Here is a 27,282-nt window from a genome sequence, read left to right as displayed (position 1 = left end):
TTGGTAGAATCCATGGGAAGTCAGGAGTGGTTTTGTGAGACTGACATGAGAAAAATAGACCTATATAGCCATACACGGTGTTATATCAATCCCCTGTTGCCAGGGCCACGTGGTATGTCCTAGAAGGTAGACTCTAAGGCTAGACAAGTTAAAGAAGGTAGACTCATGCTAAAGCAAGACAAGTTAAAGTAGATGTTTCCTCAGTACTTGCACTGGCACAGTGATGATTCCAGGCCTTGAAACATCTCAACTTTTGTTCTCTTCTCTCTTAATATGCAAGAGGAGACGCTCATCGGCACAGGTCAGCTGCTGTGCTGTGTGCCACTGGGCTAGGAGATAGCTGAGCAGTGAAAGCAATGCGCAATTGCTGTTACTGGTGATGTATGAGGGAGAGAGAGATCACTGTCACAGTGTATCTGCTATTTTCAGTTTAATTAGTAGTCAGAACTTCATTTGTCAACTTAATCATTGCAGACAGACACCGCAGAGATGCAAAGTGTGTGCGTGTGTGAGGGGGGGTGTCAGGAAAATGAACAAAAAAGGCCCATTTATGGCTATAAGTGTGTTTTGTTTGCTGAAATATATATTATTTCAGTTATGCTAAAGTTAGTTTAAAAAAAAAAAAGAAAAAAAAAGACAAATACATGTAGTCTTGTCATTAAATTACTGGTTGCAGAGGAACTGGTTTTCTCAAGTACTTTCAGTAAAATTGTCCTGTAGCCTACAAAACTACTCAGCTTCTCCACATCTCTGGTTTCTTTGTTAAGTAAAAAAATACTTACTCTTGTTTCAGCTGAGGGAAATGGTAGATTTTGTCATTCAGATGCTGCTAGTGAAAGCCAAATTGAATGAAATTTTGCACGAAATAAGGAGGGAAGCCAGCTGATTCATACAAGCCACTGACTGTATTTACCCACCTTTAAAGCAGATTTTGTAAGAAAAAAAAAAGAAAAGAAAAAAAAAGTCGTGATAGTTCAGCACTCAGCTGGAATCTTCTGTGACCAGGAGTGATTTGGTAAAGTTTTAACGGGCATGAATAGTGCTTTCCTAACTCACTCAGATGTTTTGAGATTTTGTTTAAACCCAGCTGGGTTCGTTGTGCAATAGGAAAATCCCAGAAAATATGTCAGTAATCCACTATTGACTGTTGAAAGGCTGTGCTCAGAACATGGCACCTGGAGCAGGTGCTTCTTGGTGAAAACGGAGGACAGACGCCACTGCAGCCAGCAAGCACAATCAGAGGGCGCTGTTGCATGGCTTGCAGGGGCAGCAGGCTGTGTGTGGGGGGGATGCTGTGTTTGAACAGCTGTTCTTGGTGACTACAGCCCACAAAAACTGTCCTCACCCTTGCCTCACTGGGGCAAGCTGGCAGCCCCTCTGTTCCTGTCTCCCTCAGCCATAGGAGGGGACAAAATAGCCGCCAGCCTCCCCCAGCTACCCTGCTGTGCCTACAGGGAAAGTGACAGCTCTTCTGCCCTGCAGGCCTCATCCCTCATGCTGGTGGCAAGGCAGGAGATGCCAGTATGACTATTAAGGTTAAAACTTTCCTCTGGATGCCTTAAAAGGAGTTGAATTACTTTTTCTGGCCTCCTCCTGTACTACGTGACTGTGAGGAAACCCTTGCTGCCCTGCAAAGGTCCTCCTTCTTATTCCTGTTGTCTTACAATAGTTTAAACTCCTATAAGTCTGCTAATCATGCATTTCTAAGTAGTACAGTGGTATTACTTTGAGGAAAACTTAAATGGGAAATTGCAGTTCCTTACTGGTTGATGTTCTTTAAATGGTGAACACTGGATGGTGTTCTTTAAATTTTTATTGATTTATTTATTGTACTTGCTGGTGTTTAGGCCTGTGTTTGGGGGTTTCAGGTGGCACAGGGAGCCCCTCAGAGTGGCCTGCAGCATGCAGCCCCTGCCCAGCACTCCTGCTGCCTCTGTAACCTCTGAGCCTGGCTGCAGTGAATACAGGCTGCACTGCCATCATTTGCTGGCCTCAGGGCCATATGTGACTTGGGTAGTGTCTGAAGCAGTTCCTTTTGTTGCTGCTGAGCAGTATCTTTAGAAATGAAAAGAGGAATAGAAAATGTTCATAAAATCATAGAATCATTAAGTTTGGAAAAGACTTTCAAGATTATCTGGTCCAACCATCACCCTCCTGCCAATGTTGTACACTAAAGCATGTCCTTAAGCACCAGGTCCAACCTTTAATTTTTGGAGGGAAGAGAAGAATAGATAGAGATTAAGGTTGGATGGAGCCACTGCCTTCTGGGTGAGAGTAGTGGGGTAAAAGGTCCTCTATCGTGTAAAGAGAATTGCAGTGTATTTTAGGCTGCTGCCTTGATCATGGCTGAACTCCACCATGAGATGGTCCTGTGGAGACCAATAGACTTGCTGAGTAATAGGAGGCCCATGGGAGAAGAAGAGATGGACAGTCCTGGAATCTTGTTTCCTTCTATCACAATGCTATTGTATCTTTATGACATTTTTGATATCATGAAAGTGAGTGGTACCTCTCTGTTCAGGCCTGCTGCATACAGTCTGAGGAGAGCACCTGTAAGCCGGGGTTCTGGTTGCTCTTCCCTGATGTGCCACAGCAAGTGACCTATGCAGTCAACTGGTTTTAATCAAATGTGCCAAACATTTTTCATGTAAGCCTGCAGGAAGATGAATACTAGAACTTGTAAATTCCTATTTCAGCCACTGTTAATGAGACCAAAGCATTTTCTTATGTAGTAATGATCCCTGTAAGAAATTTTTTCCTCATAGTCACTCCTGCAGTTTATTTTGTAAGGCTGTTTGTATGCAGTCTTTCTTGCTAAGCAGGAAAAATAATCTGGGCATCACTTCTTGAAGTAGGTTGGAAAGGCAAAAGTGTAAGTGGCTGAGGCTGTACAAATGTGACCGGAGGTCAGGTTGATCCAAGTATTAGTGGCTGGGAGTCTGTCTCTGCCTTGAGATAGCATTGAGAACAGCTTTGCAGTGAAGCACTTAGGGATTCAGATGTGTGAGAAGCTCAACATGAGCCAACAGTGCACGCTTGCAGCCCAGAAGGCCAGCTGCATCCTTGGTTGCATCAACAGACGAGTGGCCAGCAGGTGGAGGGAGATGATTGTCCCCCTCTGCTCTGCCCTTGTGAGGCCCCACCTAGAGTGCTGCGTCCAAGTCTGGGGCCCCCAGCACAAGAAGGATGTGGGCGGATGTTAGAGCGGGTCCAAAGGAGGGCCACAAAGATGATCAGAGGTCTGGAGCACCTTTCCTATGAAGAAAGGCTCAGAGAGCTGGGGATGTTCAACCTGGAGAAGAGAAGACTCTGGGAAGATCCCTCATTGCAGCCTTTCAATACTTGAAGAACAGCTTTTTACTTGGGCAGATAATGATAGCACAAGGGGGAATGATTTTAAACTAGAAGAGGGGAGAGTTGGGTTAGACATTAGGAAGAAATTCTTTACTTTGAGGGTGGTGAGGCACTGGAACAGGTTCCTCTGAGAAGCTGTGGGTGCCCCATCCCTGGAGGTGTTTAAAGCCAGCCTGGGCAACCTAGTGGGTGGCATCCCTGCCCATGGGGTGGGGACAAGATGAACTTAAAGTCCCTTCCAACCCAAGCAATTCTATGATTCTTGCTGTGCTCCTTATTATGCCAGTAGTGAATGGTAGTAGTGATGGCATCAAGGTTGATGCTGGGAGGTCCAGATGGATGCTGTTGAGGAAATATCCTGCGTAGGTGACACAGTCTCAAATGCAGAGGAGGAAGTGGTGAGTGTCATGAAGTGATGTGTCCAAAGTAACCAGAAAGGAGGGTGGGACTCATGTTTGGTTCTGGTGCTCCCTTGCCTAAGTGAGGAAATTTTGCTCTAAAATCTCTGCTGTGACTGCCACCCTTCCAGACGGCGTGTCGTCTCTCCTGTCATCAGCTGCTGAACTCTGGCCTCTAAGGACAAGATTTATCATGTGTTTATGTGGATTTGCTTTGTGAAAACACAATGGTCCATGTATTAATTGAGGTCTTACGAAACATGTAAGCTGATGATATCTTTTTGGACTGTGCTTTTTTTCCATAAATGTATAGCTTGTAACTCTTTTTTTTGGGGTAGGTATTTTTAGAACAGAACTTAAATTTTGTTAATATCTGTCAAACATGAGTATAAGAGGGCGTGCAAATGTTGTCAGAATACAAGGTGTGTGAATTTGTCTAACTAACCACAGGGGCTGGAGTACCAAATTGCCTGGCTTCTGCTCTGGTGTGACATGGCACAAGTTGCTCCATCTCCCCCTGTGTCTTGCTGTATCTTTCCCTTTGAATGCTTCAAATATGGCTCCTCAGTAAAGTTCTCTTGACTCTGTAAGTTATGTTCAGCACCCAGCCTTGTGTGGAATGAATCACAGTTGCATCCGAAAGTGCTGTTGTAACATAAATAATAATTAAAATATTGCATATGTGTTATAAGTAATTTAGTAACATGGCCTCTCATGCAAGATTCATGGCGCTTTTAGGTGATACTGTCTCTGTTTCTCAATTTAGCTTTACTGTCATTTGTAAAGCTTTCCTGAAGCTTCTTTGTTTTGAATGTTTCTAATGTGCCTGAAGTATTTTGATACATGGTATTTGAATACAATAGGAATCGTCTTAAAAAACAGAATACTGATTCTGACAATGTCACTCTTGCTTCCTCTCCTTCAGTCGGTCTTCTAGTTAGTTTTGTATTAATTTTATACCAAAACAAACCAGCTCTCACAGAAAGCTGTTGGACAGATCTAATCAAAATGAGTTTTACTCCTACTTTAATAATTTCCCAAAATGAATTCTTACTATCTCAGAGGAGCCTTTTATTAGGAGAGCTCATAGCCTTTGAAAGAGCAATGAACTTGTATTTCATTGCAACAGCCTGTTGAGTTGAGTGGTTATGATCCCCATTTTACTGATGAGCAAACTGAGGAACACAGAGAAGCGACTTGCCTGGGGCTACATGGTAAATGGGATTTGAACACGGCTGATTTCTGATTTCAGTCACTTAAAGTATTTTCTTTTTTTTTTTTTCCTTTTTTTTTTTTTTTCCTTCCTTTTTCCTTTTGGTCTTATTTCTCTAACATTTGTATTCATTCACAAGTCCCCTTTCTTGAAAACTAGTGTAAATTGAATAGTCACTCTCATTTGTACTGTCTATTTAAAATTTCCTTTCATTTCTATAAAACTCTCTCTCTCTCTCTCTCTGTATCTTTACATACACACACATAAAGAGAGAGGGAGTTCTTCCCTTCCTCTCTCCCTCCCTCTTCCTCTGTTCACATTCTAAACAGGGGAGCTACAGCTCCAATGGGAGTTTAGGGACTGAGCCCAAGCTGTTGTTTGTTCTAAATTTGCTTGTTTGTTAGATGTTGTGGCTCTAGGAAAAGGTGCCCGTTTATTTGGTATATTCCAGTAATCTAATTGTAAAAGTGGAATTACTACTTAAAGGATGTGCAAGAATGATGGGAAGAGAAGATCTTTAAGCCATGAAGTTAAAATGAACTGAAGTTATAGGCTGGAAAGTGCTGCCGTTGCTGCTGTGGAGAGAAGCTTTATTTGAAATTACAAAATGAAAATTACCGATCAATGCAGCCAGAATGGAATGATTGATATTTCAATTGCACTTCTAGAAAATGTAACATAGCATAAAGATACACTATTTACCTTCTTTTCAATTCCAAGTTTTTGCACATTATAATAACATATATAAGTGCATAAGTGAGCATTTCCAGACGGTGCAGTTGGGAGCAGAGATGAAAAGAGCTGCAGTATATATCAAACTTCAGGCAAAGCTCAGCTGCAGTAGTGTTTGCTTTCAGGAAAATGGCAACAAGAGTGGTCTCCCATGGTTGAATTTGTGTTTCCTTTCTCTGAGTGATATGCAAGAGTCAGACAAGAATGGCACCTACCATCACCTGCACTGCGGCTGTTGCCTGTGCAATGACAGGATGAGGAATGAGTGCTCTGAATGCAGGACTTGTTAACAACTTTTCCATCCTTACAGCATTTCCTGGGAAGTACCTAAAAGTTCATATCTTAGTTCTTCCACAGTGAAGAACACCTTAGTTCTTCTCCCCTTGTATCTCTGTGTATGTTACTGCAGTCCTTGGAAGTGGACTTTTGCTACTTAAGTTCTCTGGAGGTGACCTAACAGAATAATTTGTGCTCCACACCTTTTTGATGGATGAAATACATCATAGAGATGAAGAGCTTTGCTCCGCTTTACTTTATGTATGAAATTAAACGCTAAAACATTCTTAACACAGTAAAATAAATCACCATTTTAAAGCTTAGGCCAGGTCTCCATCCCTGTACTGTGTTCCTACTATTGATTTATGATTTTTGGCTATGGCTAAACTACTGAACACTTACTTTAGGAACAGGGAATATTTATTTGCTTACAAATATTCAGCATGAAACTCCACAAAACTTAAAGAATCCATGTAAGAGTAGAATTTTTTATTTATTTATTTTTTTTTTTTGGAAAAGCCTTGTTTGTACAGTATCTACACCTCTGGCTGTATTTGACCTGCTGCTACTTCAAGGAAAGAAGCTCCTTTGAGAATGCAAAACTGTGATTTTGAAACTGCCTATTCATTTTTTTCAATTGCTAAACGTGTCTGCAGAGACAGGTTAAAACAACTATATAAATATTATGATTTTCAGGAATGTTTAGCTCATTGTATTCCGGTAATCAAAAGAAAAGGTCAGGTCCTGTGTGTGGTTATAGAACAGCAATAGCACAATTCTGTCTTCTGCTACAGACTTTTAACAAATGTATGCTGCTGTAGTGGAATGTGGAGTTTGGCCCCACAGTACCATTATGCCCTATTCATTTCCATAGCAGAAGGTCTAATTTATATGACATCATAAGTGGTTGCCATGGATATGATTGCTGTGACACAAACATGGCTAGTGATTAGGACATCAGATGAAAAAAGGTTATGTGAAGAGGAACTCTTCAGGAACTGCAGTCTGTTTTCATGCAAATGTCCCTAGCACAAAGCGGCGGACGAGGAATGCAGAAAATAGAATAAATAACCAGAATTGCCTCTAAATGAAATGTTTTACCAAGTTTTCCCTGAAGCGTCAGCAGCTCTTTAAACATGCTGGTGATGGCCCATCACAAAGCCAGATGTTACCATTTATCAAGTAAAGTAAAGAGCCCCTCCTGCTTCCACAAATATGAACTGAATATGAAATCAAATGGGAAACTGCTGCACTAACACTGGAGAAGATATAATGCAACTTTTAAGCTATCGACAGACTTGAGAGTAAAAGAAGTGTCTGACAGGAAAGAGTAAGTGTCGGCAGCATTACTTGATTCATCTTTCAAAGGCAAAATTGCAGCCATATGTATAGGCTTAAATCAGTTGATGGATGTCCTACAGGTTATGATTTCCTTCTCCTCTTTCTCTGTCACCTTTTCCTCCCTTTCCATATGCAGGTCAACTGCTTCCTAAGGAAAGGACCAGTACCAAAAGCTCTGAGCAATCTTCCCACAGCCCCAGGCTAGCAAAATCAGTGCAACAAGACACAAGGATAGCATTTGTAAATAATTATTACACTTCCTTGCAAGCATGTTTTCTCTTCCACCTGATGAACAAAAAAATAGGTCTACATCCAGCTGAGCACGGCTGAGCCAGTGGCTAAGTGAGAGTGACATTTGTAAGGAGAGGTTAATGCAGTCTGTCCCTCAGCCTTTTCACCAGGACCATTGGTCCTTCTGCATTGCATAATGCATCAAAATTCTGATTGACTCTAACACTGGCTTATATGGTCAGGCAACATCAGCAGTAAAAGTATTTTTTTTTTCCTAATGGTGTTTTACCTAGAAGTTTGTCCTTTCCACTCAGATGGGGACCTGGCTACATAAGATGAAGTAACCATTTTAGTGCTTCATTGATGTAACAGTGGTTTTGGGATTAAATGCAGAATCATTCAAAGACTCCAGGTCTTCCAAAAAGCTATGTGCAAAATGACAACAGCCCAGAGTTACTGGAGCTGTAAAAGACTAATACCGTAACCTTGGAAAGGTTCAATGCAAGAGGTGCAGGAAAACTGGTAAAGTTGGAGAAAACATACATGCTTTCATGCACATAGCTGCTTTTTCAGGTCTGAAGGTTAAGCAGCACACTTCAAAGTATGCGTTGAGGGTAATTGTTTGGCTTACTTAATTAGGTTAACTCCAATTAGACACTTTGAAAGAAAAGGACAGTCAGGACCTGTGGAGCACCCGGAAATATTAGCAAGAGAGAGGTGATGAGCTCATTGAATGGATTTTTATTAACATTTGGAAGTTTGAGTTAGTTGGAATGGCATAGAAGGAAAATTATAAAATGCTGTAAAAACAGTATTGGTACCAAGCTCATGATTTTTCATGCTGTATTAGGTTATATTTAAAGTTCCTGAGGTCTTCTATTTAGAAGTAATGTGTAGGTTTTCTTTACATGCACTCTGAGAGATCAGAGACTGAAAAGCTGTACTGTGAAAAATGTTCTTCAGTTACTCTTTTTGTCCTTTATATGTTGTGCTTCAGTGTTCAGTTGATTTGTGGAGATGAAGTGCACTACGTCCTGGGATGAAGAAAGGATAGCTCTGTTGTGCAGGATTGGCTGCGGTGGCTCTGCAGATAACGTTTGCATTTCTGGCCATGCTCTAGCGTGAGCTGGTTCCTTTCAGCATTTGGCTTGATGCTCATGCATGGACTACAGAGGTCATGTTAGTAACTACACTGTACAGCTGGGGTATGCTTGGTCAGGTGATGCTGGTGGGTACACAGCTGAAGGGGATGGATTAAGTTCCCTCTGCAGCAGATGGGCTGGGCTTCTCTTCAGGTAGGGGCCATTCTGTCCCAGTGCTGCCACTAGCAGTGCACTGTCCTCCAGAAGGAGGACCGAGGCAAAGTCCACCCATCTGCAGCAGCTCCGGGGGGTCCTGTGCACAATTTCTGCCTCTCAGAGCTTCCCCCCCCGGTCTGGTGCCTGTCGTACAATTTGAGCCTAATATGTTTCAGGAGGGTGGTTGGGGAAGTGGGGGAGGGGGTCGCTAAATTATGGTTGCTGTGGGAACCATAACTTTGAATTTCTTGACATCTGTCCAATGACAATCTCAACATTAACGTTGCATTAACATAGTTTTTTTGCATTTAATTAAAAAAGATGATGGCCTGGAATCTGTTAAGGAATTTAAAGCCAACATTTAAACTGTTTGCTGGGAGCAGAGATGTCAGAGCCTCTGCTCTGGAAACACTCATGTGCGCTCACTAAGCATTCTGACAATGTACAATAGCCACGGAGACGAGGAGTGAAAGCAAAGTGTTTGTAAAACTGTTGTCTGTTTGTCTCCTTCTGGTGGCTTTGCCCATCTTTCCTGTCTGGAGGAAAGTGCTCTGACTGAATTTAAAATAACTTGGAAACTCAATAATTGTCTCCAGTTCCTCCATACGCTATCGCCCAGTGCTGGCCACTGACTCACTTGTGTGCGCAGGCTGAGTTTTCTCGGAGCTTGTTTCTCCAGCCTACGCTGTCATCCTGCAGGTTCTTAAGAGCTGATTGCAGAACTCTTTCCATGTATCAAGATACGCCTGACTATAAATGCCTGACTACACTATTCATCTTGATTTCTGGACTCTTCAAAATGTGTCTGGATTTTCCACAAAATATTCCGGTGCACTCACTAATTGGTTTCAATGCTGAAGGTCGTGCAAGTACCATTTAGGGCTGCTAGGTGTTTCACCTCAAAAGGTTTGGAGGTGCTGAGCTTTAGAACTCTCTTTTGTAACCTCGTGTTATTTCAATAAGTTCAGCTATCAGACAAATAGACATATGGACTATGCTAAAGTTAGGTGCTGTAGATAGGAGAAAGATGTTCATATGGCACTCGTGTTATTTAGCCTTCTCTCATAACAGAATACCATACTGTTAAAAATTGTCTATTTTTATGTAATTCTTCCACTTATATTGAGATAAAAAAAATTATTAGTCTAAGGTTGGCTCACATCATCAGAGCTTCTGAATGTTGGCAACTTCCCTACAGTCTGTTGCAGGCAATAACTGCCAGGGAAGTTGCTTGAACACAGGCAAAAAATAGGTCTTCCTGCTGAGCCACCAGCCCAGCAATGTAAGGAAGAATTTAATACCATGGCCTTAAGAAAGTTTCCGTGTTCTTCACAGACAGTCGTGCCTTCGGTAAGGTGACGGAGGGAGAATATAAAATCCCAGAGTTACTTCAAGCCTCGAAAAAGTTGTGAAAGAAGACTTGGCAGTTAGTAGCTTTATGTAAAAGATTTTTGCATATAAATTGCATATGCATATGACATTTTAGCTCCAACTTTACATGTGTTTTGGAGGTTGGATGCAATCTTGTCCCTGCCTGTCTGTTTGCTTTTGCCATAGCTGCATCAATATTAATCCTGTTGTTTTTTTCCCCTCTGGCTTTTTTCCTTAATTTCCCTCTCTTCCAGTTTTGACTTAAAAACTAGCTGGTTCCTTTTATCCTAGGGGAAAAAAAAAAAATCTAGGCATCTTTTTTTTTTTTTTTTTTAAATGAATTATTGTATTTAAAGCATGCATATTTCTTTTTTTGTCTTTTGGAGTAGACTCTCCTGTATTCATCTGGTGACAAGAAATGGCTAGAGAGCTGATAAGATGAAGTGAGATTCCCTTACTGGAGACCTTTTCTCTTCTTTAAAGGGAAAGAAACATTCTTTAAGTAGCACTGCTATCCTGTCTCTTAGGGGTAACAGTATCATAAGAGAAACACACGCTTTGCCTTACCAAGTGGCTGCATGCTGTATTCAAGAAATACCTCTATTCTAAGCTCAGAGTTGGGTGGACCATTTGAAAATGACTGTTTATAAATTAGGTCCTCTTTTTGTTTGCAGATGGTTGGTAAACAGCCTACTTAATCTCCCTTTCTTTTTGACTCATTATTCATATTCTCCCAGGGAACATATTTCATGCTTTGGGTTTCTCGTAAACCATTCTGAAAAACAGAATCTGGGTTTGGCTTATGTTTTTGAGCCCTGTTTTTAAGCTGCACTGCCATAGTGTAGCTGCCCCTCGTTGTCTACATGGTAAGGTGGTTGTGAACAGGAGGATCTGAACGACCTACAGCTCTTTGTCCCCATGAAAAGTAACCGGAGTTAAGATTTCCACACTCAGCCCGACTAGGAATGGCAGTGTTTCACCCAGTGTTAGTCGATGAAATAAGTAGTTCCCCTTCCCCTCCAGTTCTAGTATCAGTGACTCATTTCAGTTAACTCACTTGGAATTACTTTATTACTACAGTGGGAAAATCGAGGCACTCCAGGATATGGTAGCACATCACAAGTACCTGTAGTGGAGGGGAGCTTCAACGAGCAATTGTAGAGCTGCATCTCATCTCAAAGCAAATGTGCTTTTCCTCTACCTAATATTTTTTGATTATTTAAAATCATATTTGGATTTCAGCTTTTTTTTTTTTTTTTTTTCCTACTAAAATTTCCCACACTACTGATTTGTTGTTTTAGTTTTAATGAACTGAAATTTAAAGAGTGTTAAATAGCTAGGGATTATATTAAAAGCTGCATATCTTCTAGCATTTTTTTTCCTCAAATGTTTTTAAGTCAAAAAGCTGTTGTCTCACAATCATTCTCACTAATTTCCTAAGATGGACACATGATGTAATTAATACCTTGAACCTGTGGTCCAAAAAAAAATGAAATTGACAACTCAGTGGTTTAAGTTAGCACAACATTTAATTTGATTCCTAAGCACATAAAAGTTGCTTCCAGTTGAATAAGAGAATGTAGCTGAACACGGGCTGTAATGATGCATCAAAAGCTATGACATCCCCGCTCAAATCATTTATAAACAGCGGAAGAATTTTAAGAACTGAATTACTACCTGAACTTCAAAAGAGACCATGTATTTCTATTAATATAAAGAACAATTGCGGGCTGTTAGCCGTTAAGTTATTTGAATTTGAAATTCATCAAAAAGGTGGTGGAGGAGGAATATATCTGCACTCTAATGTGGATAAAGGATCTTCTGTGTGAGGTAAACTTACTTCTGAAATAAGAAAAGTTTGAATAAACTCTAAAGAAGAGGTGCAACTTTCTCTTCAGAGTGCCTTTATTCCAGCCTCATATCAAACTGTCAGCCTCTTTCCAACCAGATCCTGAACACCCCTAAGACACTAATTTCTCTTTCTACAGCCTGGATCCATTCCTAAATACAATTTTTCTGAAACCAAACTTTTAAAAAAGTAAAATAAATAAATAAATAAATAAATCCACCTTTTACACTGTTTTCCCTTTTCCCTTTCCTATTTTAAAATAAAAGGACAACTCCATTAGAAATACCGGGTACATGTTTTTCCTTAACAGAGGAACACCTTGTGGAAAGTGGAGGATGCTGGATGCTGTATACAGGGGCTCTGTTCCTCATTACTTCAAACCTCCACCCCTACTCTTTTCACAAATCTTGTCTCCCTGCTGTGAAACAAGGGGGTAAAGTTTTTTTTTTTTTTTTTTTTCTTGGAAATAAATACTTGTTATACTGTACACTGTCACAACAGAGCTTTCCGACATCACCTTCTCACCTTTGTTTTAGCTGGTGAAAGCTGTTTCAAGGTGTGAAGAAGGGCCTGTATTGTGAACTGGAATTTCTCGCACAGTTTTGCTTTCACAGAGGTGCAGCAAGCAGCAGATAAATTTGCTTTCTCTATCAGTGTGAGTAAGCAGAGGAGGTAGTGCAGGGCAACCTTTGTCCATGAGACCTGGGCAGTGAGGTTTGGCTTGACAGATAAATAACACATTCAATTTGACAGCTTATTTAAGGGGTAACACGAGCAAGTTTAGCTTGACTGAGTCTGTCTTGCTAATTATTACTTGAATGAAAGCTGGTTTTCAAGGCCCTGATATCTGCTATGCACAGCAAAGGAAAACAATAATGAAAGGAAGCTTGACATTCTGCCTATAAAATGTAGATTACGTAATTTTAGACTTCTGATTTTTAGATTTTTTCCACACATTCATTCAGAACAAAATACAACAAAACAGAACGGGTAATCATGGGACAGTTTGAGAAAGTCTGCTCCTGTTCTGTATGGCAGACATACTTAAGTTAGCAGTAGGAGCACAAGCAGGATCCTCTGACACTAGATTAATTCAGCTCAGTTTGTAGGTCATTTCTCCAAACTTTTCAAGCTCTGAAAGCTCTAAGGTTTGTTCACTCTCTAACTCTGTATAGGGTCAACTTGGGACGGGGGGGAAAAACCTCATAAAAGCATGGAAGTTCAAGTGAATGTGTAGATAGGACTTGTTTTAGAAGGAGAGGGTGGGGAAAAGGCAAAGAAATCAACCAAAATTAAAATATTCTTTGTTTTATTCATTTTGGTGTCTTCCAGATAGGCAGTTTTGGGTACAGGATAAGATGAGAGTTTTGTGCAGTGAAATTACGGTCACTAGAGTGTAGAAGAAAACCATCAAATTTTATTTCATGTCTGACACAGAACAAGTATCAAGGCAAAATCTTTTATTTTACAGAACTAAATCTGAACTTGCATGTGAAAGAGAAAAAGGAAATAGAGAAAGAAGCTTAAAGAAGTAAAAAGAGGAAGTGGGGGGCAGGGAGGGCGGGAAGGCAGTACTAAAACTGCAGTCTTAGCCTTCTAAACCCTTTTGCTTCTCTGATTGATACTTTTCAATTATACCTTCCCATTTCACTGACATTTGAAATGCTATTTTTTTTCTAGCGATAACTTCAAATGCTTAAGTTCCAACAGCACCAGTAACCCTGTTTAGCTGTAGTAGTAAATTGGTTCCTTGTACAACATAATGGCAGTGACAGCCTTTTGCTAGGGAAATGAGTTCTCCAATGGGACATGCCTATGATAAGACGTCCGGTTTTGAAATTGTATTTCTCTGTATCAGAATTAAATCTGGACTTTATATTTCTTTGCTGCCACTGCTCTGTAGCTGGTCCCTATACAGTACGACCAAAGACTGACAAGTAATGCTTACACAGGAACCCTTTCACTTAAATTGGATTTGTCCTTTTATGTTTCCTCCTATTATTAGCTATTAAAATCTCTCAAAACCTTTTTTAAACAGTGATAGGGTTTGGCAAACCTGAAACTCACTGACTGGGAGGAGGAAAAAAAAAGAATTCTAGTATTAACAGCAGTAATTTCCTTTCCTAGGTAAAATTAACTCACATTTAGTAAAATACAGTATTGATTCCCTGTGTTATACGGTAAGATATACGGAGTATCTTCATTGTGTTGAGAAAGGTCAGGATTTGAATGTATTATATGGGCACAGCTAAAGGCCTTTTAAAAAGGATACCAAAGAAAACACAAATCAGTGCCACTCCTGGGTACCTTTAGAAAATCCAAGCCTGCTTTCTTCTGGCTGTCATCTTGTATTTCTTTGAGCCTTTAATGGTTAAAACAAAAGTAATGTGCCTCCTGTGCTGTTTGATTTGCATTGGTGCCTGACAGTATCGTAAGTGTGTGCATTTTGTTAGTGTATTATTACTATATGCAGTAATGGAACAGCACAATGGAGGTCACTAGGAGATCATCACCATATGTAATTTCATTTTAACCTTAGCTTTACATTATCACTTAAATAACAAAATAATAATCAGTCTGTGGGAAAGAGGAGTTCTTTTTCCATTTCTTGTGGTAAAAAATTAACTCAATGTGATCCCTGTATTGGTTGTTTCATTACAGATACCAATACCATTTCTTCTTTCTTCAGAAAAATGTTCCTTGCAAATTTAGGATAGAAACTGCTTCGATCTTCAGAGATCTTCGGGAAGAAAAAAATAGTTTACATTTTGACAATGGCCTCTGACTCATTTCTGATTTAATTTAAGTGTGGGATGTCTTTACAGTAGAAGTTACAGACAAGAATATGTTCTGACCAAGATGGGTCTTGAAATACATTTTCTTGAAAAGGCGACTGGACTTGTACTCTATGTAACATTTACGTGTGATTTGAAAAGACTGCAATTTTTTGTCTTCACTTTGCATCAGCAATCTCTAACAGTGGGCCAGATGATACCTTTCCGTCTTACGGTAGTGATTCCATCACACCCACTAAATGATTAAAAATTGTTTTATTAAATGATTAAATTTACTGTGTGATGAGTATTTGGCCCTTTAATTTCTGATCTTTTCACTTTTTAAAACGTTGACCAGAATATAACTTTTACAGCCTCTGCCTGTGTTTTCTAAATGTCATTAATAATCAGAAATGTTGAATACAGAAGGGCAAGTTAAATCCTGTCATTGAAACAGCAAACAGCTTTAGTCAAATGTATTGGCACAGGATTAAAAATGCATCAAGCATGTATTTGTCTTCTCAATGGGAAGCCCTTATTAATAGTTTGAAGAGTAGAAAGCTTAGCCTTATACAACAAGCACTGTAGTAGATATTTTTTTTTTAAATATATTTTAATGTGTGAAATTGCAGGATGCCAAGGTTGCCATTAGAGCTCCTCTCTCGTTCCAGTAATTTTCCCACTTAGATTCATTCTTTCCTTTCACAAAAAAGCACTTCATAGTGGTCACAGCAGAAATGCAGTGATACTGAGTAGAGAGCAGTACTCTTGCAAGGTTAATTACTACACCACTGTCAAAATATTGGACATAACTACAAGGACATGAGTCGGCTCCCTTCTCTTAGAAATCTCTCCCTTTTTCTTTCTTATGTGCAAGACTTCTCTAAGGAAGTGTATGTGCCTTATTTATAATTTTAGTAGAAATATGAAGCTGTAAAGCAGGATATATTAGAGAAAAAACCTTCTTTCATTGTGATCCCAATGCAACACAATAGCATGAAACCACTGAATGCAATAGACCTGTGGACATGACTCTACCTCAGGGGTCCCTTTGAAAATAAATCAGGTGAATTGTCTGTATTCAAAATTTTGTTTTGGCATCTGAATTTATAAATTTAAAAGCAAAAGTATTTGTCTTCAGCCTTGTCGTTTATCCCTGCCCAGCCAAGACATGTGGGAGGTTTGGGGAACTTGAAAAACAGCTTCTTTGTATTTGGGAGAAAACCACATCTAATTAAATTTTAAAATGAAATTAAGGGAAACCACCAAATCTATGTGTGGCCTGGCAGTTGCCACACTGTGTGTTTATTAGCTGTGGGCCAGCAGGTTGGAGGCCCCCGAGGCCCTTACTGGAAACCTACAAAATAAAATTAAACTGATTTCTCTACCTCATTCATAAACTTGATCAAACTCTGCTGTAATGAAGACTGTATATGAGTCTCTCCCTGGCTTTCAATTTTTAGCAAATGCTCAGGAACACTTCTTCTACAGCTGGTGACAGAATAGCTGAAGGCAAAATTTGACCAGATTTGTTCTGGACCACAGTCTCCTGTTCTAATCCAGCCCATTGATGCCCCTCAGCTGAGTTAAATAACTCTTGGTAAGAGGTCAACATTAGTCCCCTCCTATATTTCACCCAGATCTTTCTGGGTTGTCATTTCTGCTTTTTGACAGCCAGCTGCTGCCACTTGACCACATTACTGTGGTCCTTTCGCTGATGTGTCCTGGCTGAGTCTGCTCTTTTCTCTAGCTGTCAGGTCCAGCCCAGTCCACTGCTGCCACTTGATGTAACCAGTCTGGAAGTTTTCCAAGGAGAAGCCCAGATGTAGGAAACAGGTTTCTGCATTATTGTCTTCCACCAAACATCTTTGCTCTTTTTTTCTGTTTAGGCAACACGAGAATTTTGGGTGGGCTATCAAAGCTTACCTTCAAAGGTTACCTTGTGTGCTTGCTGGAAAGGAAATTTGACGTGACCCAGCAAGGTGAGTACAGTGTTTATTTTGAACTCTCCATGCAGCTGGGCTGAGAAATGGGTTGAATAAATAGAAATGAAGCTGAATTTTGAAAGAATGTGGGAAATGTTTTGTGCTTTGCTCTACTCTCATACAGCACACATTTTATTATTTACTCTTCTCAAATCACTTTTGAAATGTGCTTACCACATTATTCTGTGAGCAAGAACAAATCATGTTAAATTAACAATGCAAATAAAAACAATTAACAAGCTGACCACATGTCTGCTAATAAGCTCAAGCAAATTTACAAGCTGACATAAAAAACAAAACGAAACATCACCATCAACAACAACAACAAAAAAAAAAACACACACAGAAAAACAGCCACCACCACCACTCCCCCCAAAAAAAAGAAAAGAAAAAAAAAATTAACAAAAAAACCTCCAAACCATTATAATTCATAATCTTATAAAAACCCAATGCATCTTTTAGCCTGCTTGGAAGCCTGAGGCCTTTCCGACAAGTGGAGCTGTGAGCAATCTCTTCACTGGTGATTCTCATTTAGCAGACAACTGACCTTTAAGTCTGGGGACTTTTACCCTGTGCCCTTTAGCAGAAGTTAGCAGTTAGAAAAGTGAGAAGGGTGGCTTTTTGAATAGTCAGTCTTTAAAGGCTTTGCTAAGTTAAAATCAACACCTTAAATTATACCCCAGATGAGCTTGTCATCCCATTTGTCCTGGCGAGCAGTTATTAAAACCCTTCCTGAGCACAACAGCTGACGGGTGGTGGCATGTGCGCTAAATGAAATCTCTCTGAGATTTCAAATTTTAAAGTTCTGTCCTCTCCTACAGTTAATGGTGAAACTAAGGCACGGAAACTAAGTGTCCAAGGCCTGATTTTGTATTCAAAGCTATCTTACCTGTCTTAATTGGCAGCTCAGTTTTTAAATAACTGGCTTTCTGAATCCTTTCCAGTTGTGTACACATGGCATTTTGTTAGTTGAAGCTTATTGTCAACTGGCTTTTTTTTTTTTTTTTTTGTAAAAAAAAAATCAATGCAATTTGAATTTTTCTACCCAGACTGAATCCTTGGTAAATTGTTGTGGATAGTTATTGATTTCTTATATCTGTGAGATATTTTTTTATTTTTATTTTTATTATTATTTTTTTTTAATAGCATTAAGGTAAACAGAAGTCTTATTGTGTTCATTTACAGGATAACACTTATCTAGACAAAAGAACACATAAGCACAAGGCTTAGCTATAGGAAAGGTGCAGCAAATCACTTCCAATAACACAAAATAAGAAGAACAAAACCTTTTCATTGCAGAGCAGAATCGGAAGATTGCTTTTTCTTGTCACTAATTTTGATTGAACTGGAGTCTGTGCTTTTGGAACTGGTTCACTGATACAAGAAGCACCATTTAACTATTCCTTATACTTTCATGCCTACAGAAAACACAGTAAAGGCAAAAAAGGTCTTAAATGAGGACCACAAGTGTGATCTTCCTCCATTGAACCTGTTAAGGGAAGGGAAGCATATCTTTTAGACATCAGGCTGATTATTTCCTATTTCATTTTGAGTGCAAGTGGAGTGGCCATTTCTAGAAGCACAAGATAATAATAAGGAACACTGATCAGTATATGCTGTCCCCACCATTGAAAAAGTAAGCATTTCCAATGATGCTCAAAGCTTCCAATGTTCAGGATAAAAACCTTTCAAGAAGGTACTGCAAGAATCATTTACAGTGAGTCTGAAACTGACCCTCACCCTCAGTTAACCTTTGGCTGAAAATCCAAATCAGATTATGGAATGAGCTGGATATTTTGACATCAGTTTACTTTAGCATACTGTGTTAGCATGCTAAAATAGGCAAAAATTGAGATGAGCTGCAATTCCATAGTGACGCAAGTAATAATAGTAATAACTTTGATAAAGTAGAATGAAGGGAAAGATAATGAATTCTAGCAGATTAATGAATGGCTAATGTGGGCTTCTTGGGACAAAGAGCAGTTCTAGGGAACATGTCATCCCAGGAGTGACTTGAGTTTTGTGAACACTGATGCACAGTGACAAACAATTATGAACTCCAGCATTTCACTTTAAAAAACTCTGATATTTAGATTTTATAAAGTACAAATGTTTTAGGGTTAGGTCATATATCAGAGCTACTGTGGGGAAAATTGGAGTTAATTATTGCTGAATGGGATACCATATAATAGTAATAACCCAGGGGAGGATATTTTAAAATGTTTGGTGTCTCTTTTCTCTCTCTCTCTCTCTCTTTTTTTTTTTTTTAAAAAAAAACAAAAACAAAAACAAAAAACTTTCATTCTTTTCTGGTTCCCTGTGGAGTATTCAGTTCCTAGGGTGGCCTGAGGAGAGATCAGTGATGCTGTGCTTTGTAGTCTATTACAGCACAGCTGTTCATCAATTAGAATGGAGAAAATAATCCTGCTGTTTTAGAATAGTGTGATGTGCCTGCTACGTTATCAGGCAAAATGCAAACTGGATACATGAAACCCACGCAGTGAGGCTGCCAGAGTGAGGGGAACCTCTGACTCAGAAAAGTTCTCCTTTATTTTTCTCCTTTTCACTCCCAGTTTAAAACTATAATTACAAACTTGAGCTCCCACTCTACCTTATAACATGAAGGAGCATCTACAGTTGCCCTGCAGGAGCCAGTAGAGTTATTAGTGAATCAGAGTTCAAGAATACAGCTAAGAAATCTGAACCAATGCTATGCTAATGCAGAGTGTCAGTTTGTACACTGCTTTTTTTCCTTTTTTTTTTTTTTTCTTTCCTTTCCATCAGGCCTTCTTTTCTTGTAATAGCAAAGGAATGTGTGCTGAAAAGCAGATAGTTAGTGCCACTTTGTCACCATATGCCTTTATATTTGGAAATTTGCATAAACAGCAAAACATTAAAACAGGATTTATAACCCCCCTCAAAAACAGAAAATATATGCGGAAGTTTCAAAAGGAAACCATAGGAGTTAAGTTAAAAAGCCCCAACCCTAAATCCCATTAACTGGAAACTGTGTTTTATTTATATTCTTAACATGTATCTATTACATAGACTGTAGTGTACAGAATATTGCTTTTATGTGGGTGAGGCAGCCCTGCTCACGGGCATTGCTCTGTATAGCTGCTGTGTATGTATGTTGCATATGTCTGTTGCAATCCTTAATGTGTGGAGCAGACAGCAGAATTAAAAACCTGAGTGACAGAGAGAGAGGTGGTCAGTAGTTAAAGCTGAATCAATCCGCTCTGTCACAAACACAGTAGTGTGTGCTCCAGTGCCACTTGCATTTACACGCAGTCCCGTGGAAGGGAATAACTATGCTTTGAATACCAGTAAATCCCGCTTGGCTACGGACTGAAATAAGTAAGAACAGCACTGCCAAATTAATTAGGGCATGGGGTCACCTCTTTACTTGTCACAGGTAGTTTGCAGCTGCAGGTTATGCTCCAATCACTAAAGTTTGATTTGGCTTCAACACCCCCATCTTCAGCCCCTGCAAAAGGAGAGGTGGTATCAGCCCAAGGGTGAGTTTCACCATTCCTGAATTCTACCTGGGAACAAAGTAGAAGGGTTTTCTTTTTATGCCTGAGGCCGTTTTATTATGTGGTCTGAGCCATTGTTATGCCTCAACAGAAACCTGAGACACATCCACAGGTGGGCCTGTGGTGGCCTCAGGTCTTTTAATGGGAGGCCCCAAAACAACACTTGGCATCAGAATATCCGCTTGCCCACACGCAGGTGCAGGGAGGCCCTTCTGGCCACAATTTCCCCTCTGTGGACTCTTTCAAACCTTGATCATTTAGCTTTTTTTTTTTTTTTTTTTTTTTTCCCTGCCCCCCAGATTTGCATTTGGGCTCACCATTTTGTAGCTCTTCTCACTTGTGTAATTAAACATGTGTATGCATTTATGATTTTTGTTGTTCCCCTTTTTCTTCCCAACGCTCTCGCTGTTACATCTTTCACAAACATTTATCTTCATTTCTCCCTCTAGTAAGAAAACACACATTTAAAAGCAAGGACGTTGGAACAGAGATTGTGCTTTATTCATTTACTTTGGCAATTATAATGTAGTAAGTTATTCATTATTCATAGTGCCTCATGTACTACTGACTAGTACTGTATGGCTGCTGGATGTAAGGAAGTTGTAATATGAGACATTAAGTGATAGGAAATCCTACAGCATTGCTTCTGCTCGGCTGTGGATCAGAAGTGGGGACAAGGCAGCCATTTTGGGTGTGAGTTAGAAGGCATGTAGATTAATGGTGGTCACTGGGAGTTGTATGCTTAATCTCTTCCCAGTAATTTTTATTATTATTTTTTAATTTGGCTTTTTTTGTTGGGGAAGAGGGGTTGGAGGGGGGGGGGGGGGGATTCTGAGCAGAATCCCCATTCCTCAGATGCGTTTGTTAACTGAACAGGTCTACAAATGTTTGGGTATAGTATTTGGCTTGCAAAGTGGTTGTAAACAGCTCCTTGAAAAGTTGTGAGTTGTGCACTTCATATATGCCATGTTTTGTGGCATATAACAAATTCTTAATATTTTAGGTATAGTTTTGATTTCGGCCATGCTTACCTCCGGTGTCCTTATACAGGACAAATGGTGCTCAGCTGGGCACCACATACAAATAGATCTCTTCATTTCCATGGAGAATAATAAAGGGTCAGTGAAGGATTTTGCAACTGCCTCTCAGAGAAGCTGGGGCCTGGGTTATATATTTGGTAGTTTTATTTCTCTTTCATTCTGAGATGACTGTTGTGCTGCTAACAGTAGTGACTAAATATGCGCATGATGAAAAGGGGCTGAAATAACTGCATATGTACCTGGATTAAAAATTAAATGCCATTAATTGTGCTGTATAGAAGGTAAAGTATTTGGTAAGGGTTAAGTGACTCCTTTCATTTATCTTTGGCATCTGCAGCAAAGTGTGGAGTGGCTTTTGTTTCACCTAAACTAGTCCCATGAGCTAGTCCTCCTTCTACAGTAAAAATAAAAATCTGGGGGAGAGATTCAACTGATGTGTCTGCTTAGGGCTAGATGAGCTAAATCCTTTCAAGTGCTCAGTGCTCTCCGCTGGCCACCCGGAAAACTTGGTGTGGCTGACTCAAAAGGGAACATTCAGGTTAGGGGAGAGGAGTCTAGCCTTTTGTATCACCTCAGCAGTGCCCCAGTAAACATCAGTAGTATGGGCATGAACCTGTGAGCAATTAACTTTTTGTGCGTATTTAACAACATACAGTTTTATGTGAAATGAGGTTGAAGATGCTCATTAATTTGTCTTTATAACTGACCTGCTGAACACAAAGTGGCAGTCTGTCAAGCAAATGCAAGGTTCCCTTTCAGGATGAAGTGCACCTATTTGTACAGAGCCAGCGAAAGACTCAGGACCTGTAAAGCCCAGGTAAATCCTTGGAGCCATACTCAGTGATATAAACTTGCTTTGGTCTTTTGAGTGCTGCCCTTCTACCTCTTCCATTACTTAGTGCTTTCAAAGCAGTTGGTCTGAAAATGCAGGGAATCATTTCAGAGTTAGGAAGTTTTTAGATGACCAAGATCAGACTTCAGACCACTCAAAGGTGTGGACTTTTTTTTTTTTTTTTTTGGGGGGGGGGGGGGGGGGGGGGAGTGTTGTCATTATGCCATGCCTAATTAAGTGTTTTATAGTATTTCTGTAGGATTTCAATCATGGATAGCAGAGGCACAAAAGCATGGTCTTTGTTTACAGTTGTGTCTGTTTGAAGTCATTATGTATTTCCTAAACTATCCTTAATGGCAGAAGAGGCAAGTAATGTAGTAATGTACGGGGCAGTTTACAGCCCACGATGAAGCACTCTTGCATGCTCTGTGTTGGAGGACAGCTGCAGCTCCCTAGTGCAGTAGTATTTAGTAAATGAGCTGCTTCATTGTAGTATCACTTTTGCATAGGTCATCATTATGTTTTTCATTGTGCCCCAAACCACGGTGTCTGTCCTAGCAGCGACCTCCTTTCAAGGGTCTAACAGAAATGTCTGTGTGTAGTTAATTTCCCCATACACACTGCAAATATGGGGCAGCAATGGGTGTATTTTACAGGGAAAGAAATGCTGGTTACTTGATTTCAGTTGCCACTGTGACTGTATGCACCACTGATGCATGGAAACTCTGCTTCTGGGCTATTTGCTGTGAAACTGCCCAGCAGTTTGAGTTTATGTTCCTGCTGATGAAAACACACTTTATTCCTGGTAGTGTTTTTCCAGAAGGCTTTTCCTAAAGTTCCCACGTGTTTCCTTTTTAATTCTCAGTTTCTGACTCTCCTTTCAGAATTGTCATGCGGAGAGGATGGATTATTGATGAAGAGAAAGAATAAGCATAGACTCCCCGCTTCCATTTCTGTTTTAGAGTTCATGTTGGGGGGCCATATGCAGAAAGTTTATCGTCAAGCCACTGCCCTAACAAGTCAAAGAAATGAATATCCTTTTCCATAGATTTTTACTGTATTTATTATATTAAAGTTTATGAAGAAGTGAGAAGTTTAATTCACCAATGAAATTAATTTGACAGTCCTTCACTAACTCTGGCTCAATGTCTGTCAAAGGTGCAATATAGCAACAGTTCAGCATGACTGGCAGTAACTGCTCAGAAAAAGCCCTGGATTGCAATAGCATATTGATTGAACTTTGGCATTAAGACAAATATCTGAGCAGAAAGCAAGAAGAGGTACAGTGCTGGCCTTAAACATGCCACTGCTTCAGTTGCTTGTTGCTTTCCTAGTAAAACAAATAACAATAACAAAACCCACAAAATAATGAAATAGTAAAATGAAGAGGTAGTCCAGAGGAAATTTCAGATGCGTTTGTACTTTACATAAGTTATTTATTAAATACTCAAAGTTATATTGGATAAATTAAATCTATTAAGGAAATACAGATTAATGAAAACTTAATACGTGAAAGTTTCCAAAAGATCCAGAATTGAAGATTCTGCCAGTTTAAAGTCAGGCTTTTTAAAAAGCACCTGGGAGATCTATGGGGAGACACCTCTGAAAGCAATGGTGCCACTCTGTAAGTATTTCATGGTTAGTACCTGGCATTTAGAAATGCAAAAGAGTTTTGTATTGCTAGAGAGAATTAACATTAGTAAAAGCTCTGTTAAGGGTCCTATTGAAGTCCCTTTGTTCACAGATAATACAAAAACTTAAAGTATTTAAATTTAATGATTTTATGCTTAAAGTTGAGCTTATGCTTAATCACCTTCTGCAGTCAAGGTGAAGAGCCTGACCAGGAGCTTTTTAAATTTGAGGAGAGTTAGACCCCTCACAGGGAGCCAGAAAAATGGTTATATTTTCAAGCATATAACACATACCTTAGATAATTTGCATCTTAAATGTCTCGAGGCTTGAAAATAAACCCTCAGATAACCTACACATCCTTGGAAGCTACCTGGGATGGAACCTGGAACAGAGATCTGTGGGTCTGTGTTAAACGTCCCCTTGTAATATCCACATACTTTTGCTGCTGTGGAATTAGTTTTCCTATCAGATAACCTGTGGTTTAGAAGTATAAAGATATGATAAAGAAATTAAACAAAGTTTAACCATAATTTGAAAAAGGAAGACATTTGTAAGTCTGGAGAAAATCATTATTTATTTGTGGCTGCGGGAGACCTTAGCTCTGTTTTTCACCCCAGCGTGGAGGCATTTTGATCGAAAGCCCAGTGTAACAGAGAGAGAGAGATCTTGCACCACAGATACTTTTTGAAATGGAAATAAAATGTGCAGCATTAGTATCCTGGCAATGTTAAAAAGAAATATGTAAGATTATAAGAAACAAGTCAAAATATGTTTTCTTTTTTTTCAGTGTATAGATATATACATATATACTTAATTTAATGCAGCAGGTTTGGTTGGTCTATTCCTCTTCCTCCCCCCGCCTCTTCCCCCCCTTTTTTTAAAGCATATAAATTCCAACCATGTTTTGTGTGAAGGGTCTCAGTGCATACTGACATTGTGAGTGTCAGCTCCAGATCACTTTAATCAGAGAGTGGATATGCATGATAAAACGGATAAGGGACTTTAATCAAAAAATCCGCTGGTCTGGAAACGTGACGCACTCCGCCAAACACACTTCATCCCACTTTTCTTGTGCCACTGCCAAGATTTTTATTTCATGAATATGCATTGGACATGATATTACATTAAAATGTGACATTGTTGTGTAGTGGTAGGGATTTAGAATTAGAATAAATAAATAAATAAATAGACTTCTGTAAAGTTTTTGTAATTGAACATTAATATCATGTTGTGATTTTACATATTTATTCACCTGCCCCCATCCTCTCCCTTTTCTCCAAAAATTCGTTTTTATATAAATATTGATTTTATCCCCTTCTGCTTAATAAAAAAAAACAATAGTAACAGATAGATGCATTATTTAACTTTTACCTATAAACATAATGTATAGAGTTCTCACCAAGGAATTGTATTTTTGCATATAAAATACGTGTTTGCAGCTTTGTGGCTGGGGGCATTTTTGCTTCTACAGCCAGGAATAACTCTATAGCACAGAGCCCACTCCAAAGTCCATTATTCTCTATGCAAAGATTGCCTCTGAATTTCACAGGATTTGGATCATGCACCTAATAAACCGAGAAACCCTTTGTTTTCCCCTAATTTTGCTATGTTACATTGTTTCCTGGAAACTGGTGAGGATTCTAAAACTGATGTATGGAAATTTGCATCATTAAGCCCATGCTAGTCTCAATTTTAGAGTTGTATAATTCCACGTACTTGGCCAATCAGCTTTCAGTCACAACATGTAAGCATTTCTACATCTGTCTTTTTGTAAACCCCCACGCCATGAATTCTGAGAACTGATCTCTCAGACAATATACCTTGAAACACACATCTTAGCATGTGGCGCAGCATTCATCAGATTAAAGATGAATGTGTTTGCAGTCTTGCCGTTTCTCTGCCACAAATACATAGAGGATGGCACTTGAGGAAAACAAATTTGTTTAAATGGAGTGGTTTGCATCTAAAAAAACAAAATGTGCTGTGTGTAAGTGGGAACAAAACTGCTGCATTCAGTGGACCTGTGCATATCTGTACAAAGGTTTTGCTGTTAAGTAGGCAAAGACAAGTTACTACCAATATCTTGCCCCATCCCCGGAGGTGCTCAAGGGGCTTTGGACAACCTGGTCTGGTGGGAGGTGTCCCTGCCCATGGCAGGGGGTTGGAACCGGGTGGTCTTTAACGTCCCTTCCAACCCAAATCATTCTAAAATACCGATGAGTGGCATTGTGGTGTGTCTAAGGCACACCACTGGGTAGGTATGAATCACAGAACAGAGTGTTGATCCCTTCTTTTCCCCTATCTAGGTGATTTAGTTTAAATGAGAGAGAGATGCTGCCCTCCTTTATCTTGTGATTTGGAATCTCTAGGCATATGAAATGGTTAGAGAGCTTTTTGCTTTTTTTTTTTTATTTTTTTTATTTTTTTTTTATTTACTTTTTTTTTTTTTTTTGCTGGTTGTGGAGTCTCCTTCTCTGGAGATATTTAAGGCCCATACCTGGGCAGCCTGCTCTAAGGAACCTGCTTTGGCAGGGGGGTTAGACCCAATGATCTTTCAAGGTCCCTTCCAACCCCCTCAATTCTGTGATTCTGTGATTTAGTTAGTTACTTAAGCTGGGGATAAGAACGGATGCTCTTTATTTACTAGTTGAGGACTGCTGTGTGTTGGTTGCTCAGTGAGGACCTCTTCTTGTAATGGATGCTTTCTGAGACTAATTTTAATTATACCCAAACAAACAAAAATCATAATTACCTGACTAATGATCTGAGGCACCAACATTTCATTACCTGTGTTACTCAAATGTAGTAGAGAGGCTGCAGAGAGCTTCCTTGCTTTCTGTAGAATCATATGGGGTTTTTAAGCAATAACCACATGGAGAAGATGGTCTCACCTAGCCCTTAGCTATGCTCCAAACTTCTGAGAGAGAGACAAGAAAAGTAACTCTGTGGCTGAGCAGTCATTGACAAGGGCAAACAATATTGGAGATAAAAATGCAGAGCTCTTTAAACTGCTTCTACACTAAAGTTATGGTCATTTCAAATAGAATTTCCTTTATGAGACCCAATTTCTACAGAATTTATACCTGCTATATATATCTTCTGCTGGTGAAAGCTTGACATTCAGTCCCAGATACTAATCAGAACACGAAATCTGCAAGAAGTTGAGATGCTTTCAGGAATTTTACAGGCACTTTGCATGAGGTTTTAGTCCCCCATCAGAACTGCCTGAGCTGGCCTGGACATTCCCCGGGAATTTAGAATTGCCCCTTCCTGCAATAGTTATTTGATAGTGTTGCGAGGACCAACAAGGATGACAGCAAGAGTGACAGCAGTCCCTACAATTCTGCCCATTTGGTATCATTTTGGGGTAACAATGGGTGGTTTGTAAAACCAGCCAGGATCCAACCTAGTCTTGGCACT

The 27,282-nt window shown here is 39.6% G+C and overlaps 2 long non-coding RNA genes across 2 annotated transcripts in view; both read left to right on the top strand.

The window, feature by feature from the left end:
* The window catches only part of LOC137856919 (uncharacterized), a 45,394-nt gene extending 22,132 nt beyond the window's left edge, over window positions 1-23,262 (top strand). The window contains exons 2-3 of the long non-coding RNA XR_011096876.1: window positions 16,727-16,819; window positions 23,115-23,262. This is a non-coding gene — a long non-coding RNA (uncharacterized lncRNA). The remainder of the gene's footprint in view (window positions 1-16,726; window positions 16,820-23,114) is intronic.
* Window positions 23,263-23,272: 10 nt separating this feature from the next.
* Window positions 23,273-27,282, top strand: part of LOC137856920 (uncharacterized) — a 55,872-nt gene continuing 51,862 nt past the window's right edge. Inside the window, exon 1 of the long non-coding RNA XR_011096878.1 lies at window positions 23,273-23,854. This is a non-coding gene — a long non-coding RNA (uncharacterized lncRNA). The remainder of the gene's footprint in view (window positions 23,855-27,282) is intronic.

This window comes from Anas acuta, chromosome 5 (assembly GCF_963932015.1).
Source record: "Anas acuta chromosome 5, bAnaAcu1.1, whole genome shotgun sequence".
Classification (NCBI taxonomy): domain Eukaryota; kingdom Metazoa; phylum Chordata; class Aves; order Anseriformes; family Anatidae; genus Anas; species Anas acuta.
The sequence above is the reverse complement of the archived record's forward strand: the minus strand, read 5'-3'. Positions and strand labels throughout refer to the sequence as shown.